The 8,639-nt window shown below is 38.3% G+C and overlaps 1 long non-coding RNA gene across 1 annotated transcript; it reads left to right on the top strand.

Moving 5' to 3' along the window:
* Positions 1–968: 968 nt before the first annotated feature.
* Positions 969–2,760, top strand: LOC142181529 (uncharacterized). The gene is made up of 2 exons (XR_012710179.1): positions 969–1,295; positions 2,459–2,760. It is a non-coding gene; the product is annotated as an uncharacterized LOC142181529 (long non-coding RNA).
* The last annotated feature ends 5,879 nt before the right edge of the window (positions 2,761–8,639 follow it).

Genomic DNA, 8,639 nt, shown 5'->3' with positions numbered 1-8,639 from the left:
TAATTATAAGTCATATCAACTTGAGTACTATAGTTAAGTATTTTAATAAGGTGAGAATATACATATGACAAACGATAGTTAAATGAGAAAATTTATGTATAAAAACATATGCTACACATTATGATTTCTGTCAACCCTCTTCATAATTAGATAAGCATGCCTATCTAAGCTGAATAGGCAACGTTAGGATTTGAATTTGTGAGAATTATATTTCTTTTAAGTTATTGAATTTTAAATTAATAATTTGTATATATTAAATAAATATTTAAGATAAATACAGAGTTTGGACCAAAATTAATTGGTTCGACCAAATGTATAATGTAGTCTCTAGCCCCATCCCTATTCTCATATATAATAGGTAATTTTCAAAGTCTAAAAAATTGTACTAGCTAGTGAAAATAAACCAGGCGAAAATGCTCTTATAAACATCAAAAATAAATATTGAGTTTTTCTCTTCTTCAATTTTTGGCTTTTTGACATTTGATGTGTATATGAGTATTTTACTTGGTGTCGTTATTTTTTTTATATATTCACATGCCATAATTAACTATGTTAATATTCTGTTTCATTTAAAAAATTTTGGAGGTGGATTATAAGGCGTTGGACTTTCAAGTTTTGAACTCTGTTATTAACTTGTCAAAAGAACATGAACTATATGTTGACAATTTGAGGATTACAGTAAAAGAGTAAAAGGAAAATATATTTGACATTGTAATGTATAAAGTTAATCATCTACTAAAGGTAGTTTAAAAAGGAACAAAGAGGGGGAAAGGGAAATATCTAATTAGTAGTATTTGTTAGCATCCCTTTTTGAAAAATAAAAGAAGACTTTGACTCAAGGCAAATGTAATACCCTATATTCTTAAAAAGGGTGTATTGGCCATTATAATAATAATAATAATAATAATAATAATAATAATAATAATAATAATAGTAATAATTACAAGAAAGTAACTACAAAAAAAAAACAAGCAAACAATAAAACAAAATAAATAAAACAAAAAGAAGGCATAATACAAGTGGGCTTAGCCCATGTCGTGACTAAAAAGTAAAAAGAGGAAAAAAAGAAGAAGAGAAGAATAAGATTTAAAGGGCATGAAGCCCATTCTCCGGAAAACCTTGGAATCAAACAAAAGGGGAAAGCAACAAGTTGCGCAAAAAAAAAAAAAAAAGGAGCAGAAGCAGCGAGTTTCAGAGAAAAAAAGGGGGAAAAGAGAAGAAGAAGAAAGTTTTGGGCAAAGGCTTTAAGAAGAACTGAGAGTTGAAATTGATAAAGCTCTCCTTCGACTCAAGAGGTTAACCTTTTTCTTCTCATTTGTTGAATTATTTCACTTTATTTATACAATTTCATGTAGTACAAAGGAATTCAATATCAGCTTTCTCTTATATAAAACAAATATACAATTATATGGAGATAACAAGGCTATAAGAGTTTGGTTTAAGCACTGATAGGTTTAATTTTAGAGGAGTAAATTATACTAATTAGTTTGAAATTGATAGAATTATGGACTAGTTCTATGATTAAATATAAATTCAGTAATTTAGACTCAAACATGAACCCCGATGATTGGGTATTCTAAGTTAGCCATGAATTAGCCTAAACAAGAGAATTAACATGAGATTATATTGTGTAATTATAGATTAATTGGAGGAATTTGTACGAATTGCTCGAGGTGAAGCATTTGGTATTTCGGCACGAGTATTGTGAATAGTAATCTTACCGCAATTTGTGTTTTCATAACTTTCATGATTTACACATGATTTTTAATATAAATATGTTACCGATTATTTTGAGTTGCATGTGGGACAAGTCTTTTACTCGATATGATACCGAAATAGTTATTTGAGAAGATTACCGTTGTTTTAAATATTTTCGTTGTCACTAGATCTGTTTTACTGTTACTTGAATTTACTGTTATCGAAATGAAATTATATGATTTGATAAGAACCGAAATGCCCTATATTGTTTAAAAATGTTTCTTATGAGTATATACGGGTTACAGAGACAAGTATAAATGGGAGTAGACTTTGAAGGATCCCATAGCTAACTAGACCTGGTGCACCTTGTATTTACCGATTACAGAGTACAGTTATAGCCCTCGGTGGGAAGGTAGAACTAGCATACCGTTACCGATTTTTCCTCGAGTAGAGACTACCGTTATATTTGACTTCTTGCGAAGAAGTCTCGATTACATGATCCGTTCATTGAAACCTCCCAAATGTGAATATTGATATTATACAGTGGTTACCGAGCTTAGTACTGAATTGTATTTGTATTATACTACAAGAAAAGCATGATGAGACTGAAAATTATTTGTAGTTTCTGAAAGGACATTTTTATGTGATTTTCTGTTTGATATACTAGCATGTTTTTTGACTTGTCCCCAAATTAAAACGTTTGTGGTTAAGTGTTATTACTCACTGAGCTAGCGACTCATTCTCCGCTAATTCTTTACAGAGACAACAGTTGACGCAAGCGAGGATCTCGTTAATTAGAGCGCACAGGTTGAGAATTCTTGGTGAGCCTCGCACTTGTTCGCGTGGGCGGAGATTTTTATCAATTGTTATGGTCTTTTCTTTGAATTCTTAGAGTCGCTCCATAGTCATTCTTTTAGTGTCATGAGTATGATTTTGCTATTAGTCTTATGTCGAGTATCGTTCTTTATTATCAAAGTCGGAGATAAATTAGTATTTCTGGTTGTTAGTGGGTTGATTAGTAATGGTGAAGACTATTTTGGTTAATTGATAAGTTGTCAATTGTTTGAATTGCTATTAGGATGTTTGGTTGCTGATTTGAGACAGAGAAAATTTTTGGGATAGTCCAAAAACAGGAGAAACTCTGTCCGATTTTCTGTAAAACACCGATGTGCCTTACTTGGGAGCACTTACTCCTAAGCGCCGGTTACGATCCTGAATTGGATCGTGACAACAAATAAAAGAAGAAAATAGTAAAGAAGGAAAATGATAGGAATGAAATCAACAGAACATCTGAGATGAAGTCACTATCTTTCTTTTATCAACAGAAAATAATAAGTCCCATCCCTTTTTAAGAATTTGACCTGTCGAAAAATGTCTCATATTCCCACAAATGTACTCACCACAACACACAAATTGCTCTGCAGAAAGAATACGACAAAAGCAAAGGCATATAGCACATGCCCTCAACAGAAATAACAACTAGTACTTCACTTCTTATTTTTGGTGTATGCATTGTGAATAAAAACATCAACAGCAGCGTAGGAGTAAAGATGAACGGCTAATCTTGGCCTAAAAATTTAGTACCTGTGATGACCCAAAAGGTCATCTCCTATTTTAGAACTCGATTCTGTGTTTCGAGACCTTAAAAATTTTATTTTATCTCTTCTTGATTTGTGTGCACAATTCGAACGTGTATCCGGAGAGCTTTTATGTGAAAAATTGATGAAATAATAATTTTTGGTCTAAAAAGTTTATTTTTATTGACTTCGGTCAACGTTTTAGGTAAATGGACCCGGAGCCTAATTCGTATTTCAACGGTCCCGATGGGTCTGTAGATAATATGAGACATGAGCGTATGTCCGGAATCAAATTTCGAGGTCCCTAACCCGAGAAATGAATTTGTGATGAAAATTATAAGATTGAAATTATAATGGTTTTAAGAATTTGGTTAATATTTGATCTTGTTGGTACCGGGTACATATTATGGTTCTGAAGCCCGGTATAGGTTCGTTATGATATCGACACCTTATCTGTGAAACTTGGTAAGAAACAGAACTGATTTGATGTGATTTAGACCTTTGGTTGACAAAATAGGAGTTTTGAAACTTTCTTGAAAATTGCATGAAATTTGGTGCTAAATTCGTAGTTCTAAGTGTTATTTTGGCGATTTGATCGCGCGAGCAAGTTCGTATGATATTTTTAGACTTGTGTGCATGTTTAGTTTGGAGCCCCGATGGCTCAAGTGAGTTTCAGATAGACTACAGGATGTTTTTAGACTTGAAAAATCTGGTGTTTTTGGCTTCAGCTGTCATATGGTATCTTCTTCTTCGCGTTCGCGAAGGGACTCTCGCGAACGCGAAGAGTAAGTTGGCCTGAAGGAGAATTCCTTCTACGCGTGTTGGTCGCGAACGCGGAGCGTTGGGGGCATTACCATTCGCAAACGCGACCAGGCTATCGCGAACGCGGAGCATGGGACCTGGGAGAGGGGAAAATAACTCATTGCGAATGCGTCACTTGGCGCGTGAACGCGGAGTCTGGGGGAGTATGTGTCACAACCCGAATTTTTACCATCGGGAGTAGTAATGGCGCCTACTAATGTGAGCTAGGCAAGCCAATTATTGAACCATCTACCTTTTTACCAATTTTATTGTCTTTAACAATTACGAAAAAAATAACATAAGCGGAAGAAAACAATAAGCCATCTGAACATGAATATCTATTACAACCGTTTGAGTCTCGACTACCCAAAACTGGTGTCACAGTTTCACAGACGGTCTAAGAATACTACATATAAAGGTCTGAAAGAATTAAATACAACACTGTCTCTAGAAATACATATAAGAAACAGGAAAGTAGATAGAAGGAGACGCCAAGGCCTACGGACGCCTGCAGGGCTACCTCGGGTCGCCTGATGAACAAGAATCAGCAATCTCACTGCGGTCCGAAGTCTACAATACTGGGGTCTGCACAAAAGAGTGCAGAGTGTAGTATCAGCACAACCGACCTCATGTGCTGGTAAGTGCCTAGCCTAACCTCGGCGAAGTAGTGACGAGGCTAGGACCAGACAACCAAACAAACCTGTGCAGTTAAATCATAAATAGCAGAAAATAAAAGCAGGACTATACAGTTTAGAATTGGGAGGGGGAAAACATGTTGTGGGGGTATACCAGTAATAACAGTAAATCCATAGTAACAGTCTAAGGGTAGCTTAGGATTCACAGCAAACAAAAGAAACTAATATCCAAAATAAACACATTTGTATCAATAATTATTGCGGCGCGCAACCCGATCCCAATATATATAACAACATTGTTGCGGCATACAACCCGATCCATATCATTTATCAATGTTGCGGCGTGCAACCCGATCCACATATATCATTATTGCGGCGTGCATCCAGATCCACATATAATATTGTTGCGGCGTGCAACCCGATCCACATATAATATTATTGCGGCGTGCAACCCGATCCACATATAATATTGGCAACAATCATAATAAGAGTCCAGACAAGGGATTAATAAGGTCTACACTATCCCGACAAGGGTTTCGATAGCATAAGTAATCACGTCCCGGCAACGGAGAAACAACTATAACCAAACTTGCTACAACATCCAACTACCTCAGTTATAACCAAACTCGTTATAACATCTAACTGCCTCAGCTATAGCCAAACTCGTTACCACACCTAACTACCTCAGCTACAATCAAACTTGTTACAACACCTAACTACCTCCGCTATAACCAAACTTGTTCCGACACCTAACTACCTTAGCTATAACCATAATCCCTACCCAACACAAAGAATCATCAATCTAAGCATCCGTAATATCAATTAAGAACACAATGCAAGGGAACCACATCTCAACAATAGCCCGGCAAAAGGGCAACATGATTATCTCTTCTCTTTCTCACTTTTACTTCACAATTCACTTCACAACTCGAGCCAATGCTCTAGAGTTTCAATTATCACTCATTTCACAATTCGTTATACAACTGGAGCCAACGCTCTTCAATGTTCATAAGTCACAATTCTTTCCACAACTTTACACAACAAATAGAAATCTTCACCAATGCATGAATAACACAACGGAATCATGAAAATCACAATATAAGACTCACGGTCATGCTTTATACCAACGTATAGATACTCGTCACCATGGCTATACGTCGTACTCAACAAGAAACAAATAGCAAATAGGACACAACTCCTAATCCCTCAAGCTAAGGTTAGACCAAACACTTACCTCGAACTTCCACGGCCAACTCAAGCCTCAAACACCGCCTTTTTTTCCGAATTCGGCTCCAAATCAATTGTATCTATACATAATGACTTCATAACGTCAATAAATGCCAAAGAATTCTAATCCAATGCCTAATCATAGCTTTCCAATCATTCTTCCCAAAAATCCAAAAATCGATCCTGGGCCCGCTTGGTCAAAATACGAGGTTCAGACCAAAATCAAATTACCCATTCACCCACGAGCCCAAATATATAAGTATTTCCAGAATTCGACCCCAAAATGAGGTCTAAATCACAATTAAGCAAAAAGCCTTAACTCTACCTAAATCCCTAATTTTCTACCCTTAATCACATGTTTTAGGCCTAGAAATCTAGTGGGTGTTGATGGAAAATGAAGAAAATGAGTCTAAGATTACATACCTATGCGTTTGTGGTGAAATCCTCTTTCAAAAATCGCCCAATTTGGAGTTGAGATGAAGAAGTTATGAAATTTTGAACAAATCCCATGTTTGCTACTGTTTTAAGTGTTGGGCGACAGTGTTCATCGCGTTCGCGAGAACACTGTCGCAATCGCAAAGGCTACCAGTAAGTGGACTTACGCGATCGTGAGTCCTTCCACGCATTTGCGAAGGGTTGAACCCCCCTGATCTTCGCGTTCGCGGACACACGCACGCGTTCACGTAGAAGAACGACCAAAATCCCAGCCCCCTCCAATTAACGCTACGCGTTCGCATCAAACAGATCGCGTTCGCGATGAGCAAGTCCCCCAAAGCTCGGCGTTCGCGACTGTGGCTTCCCGTTCGCAATGACCAAATCCACCCCTATCCCCATTTACCTTACGCGATTGCGAGAGTGATTATGCGATCGCGAAGAACAACAGGCATGAGCACCTGCTGCAGATTTTTTGCAATTTTTCCTAAGTGCAAAACTTCCCGAAACACATCCGAAACACACCCAAGCCCTTGGGGCTCCTAACCAAATACAGGTACTAACTCAACATCATCATACGAACTTATCCGTACGATCAAATCGCCAAAATAACCTCAAAAATAATGAATCAAACCTAAAAATCAAGAAGTTTTCTCAAACTTCATCAAGTATCAAATTTAGCAATTCAAGTCCGAATCACGTCAAACGACGTCCATTTTCAACCAAAACTTTACAGAAATGACTTAAACCATATATAAGACATGTATCGGGTGCCGAAACTAAAATACGGGCTCGATACCATCTCTTTCTAATCAAATTTCATTCCAAATTTCCTTAAAATTTTCAGAAAAACAATTTCCTTTACAAAATTCATTTCTCGGGCTTGGGACCTCGGAGTTCGATTCCGGACATACGCCCAAGTCCCATATTTTCCTACGGACCTTCCGGAACTGTCAAATTACGGGTCCGGGTCCATTTATTCAAAATATTGATCGAAGTCAAATTTACTCATTTTAACATCAAATTTTATCATTTTTCACAAAATTTCAGATTTAAGCTTTTCGGTTACGTGCCGGACTACGCACACATATCGAGGTGACTCTAAATGAGATTGTCAAGGCCTTAGAGACACAAAATTTAATTAAAAGCAAGTGATGACCCTTTGGGTCGTCACATTCTCCACCTCTAAAATAACCGTTCATCCTCGAACGGACAGAAGAAGGAAGTACCTGAGTCGGAGAAAAGATGAGGATAACGGCTCCGCATATCAGACTCGGACTCCCAAGTCGATGCCTCAGGAGGCTGACCTCTCTACTAAACACGAACAGAAGGAAAACTCTTCGACCTCAACTGACAAACCTGCCGGTCTAGAATAGCCACTGGCTCCTCCTCATAAGACAGGTCCTTGTCCAACTGGACAGTGCTGAAATCTAACATGTGGGATGGATCGCCGTGATACTTACGAAGCATGGGCACATAAAACACTGGATGCACAGCTGATAAGCTCGGCGACAATGCAAGTCTGTAAGCCACCTCTCCCACTCAATAAAAAATCTCAAACGGACCAATGAACCTAGGGCTAAGCTTGCCCTTCTTCCCAAATCTCATCATGCCCTTCATAGGCGACACTCGGAGCAATACCCGCTCACCGCCCATGAAAGCCAAATCTCGAACCTTACGGTTGGTATAACTCTTTTGCCTGGACTGAGCTGTACGAAGCCTATCCTGAATAATCCTGACCTTGTCCAAGGCCTCCTAAACCAGATCCGTACCCAACAACCGAGCCTCTCCTGGCTCAAACCATCCAATTGGAGACCGATACCGCCTACAGTATAAAGCCTTATAAGGAGCCATCTGGATACTCGACTGGTAGCTGTTGTTGTAGGCAAACTCTGCTAAAGGCAAAAATTGATCCCACGAGCCTCCAAAGTCAATGACACGAGCTCGGAGCATATCCTCCAAAGTCTGGATAGTCCGCTCGGACTGCCCATCCGTTTGAGGATGAAATGTTGTGCTCAACTCAACCCGCATGCCCAACTCTTGCTGAACTGCTCTCTAGAAACACGAGGTAAACTGCGTACCTCGGTCCGAAATGATAGACACAGGCACACCATGAACACGAACAATCTCCTGGATATAGATCTCAGCTAACTTCTCAGATGAACAGGAGACTGCCACAGGAATGAAATGGGCTGACTTGGTCAGCCTATCAACAATAACCCACATTGCATTGAACTTCCTCTAAGTCCATGGGAGTCCAACAATGAAG

Source organism: Nicotiana tabacum, chromosome 6 (assembly GCF_000715075.1).
Source record: "Nicotiana tabacum cultivar K326 chromosome 6, ASM71507v2, whole genome shotgun sequence".
Lineage (NCBI taxonomy): Eukaryota > Viridiplantae > Streptophyta > Magnoliopsida > Solanales > Solanaceae > Nicotiana > Nicotiana tabacum.
The sequence above is the reverse complement of the archived record's forward strand: the minus strand, read 5'-3'. Positions and strand labels throughout refer to the sequence as shown.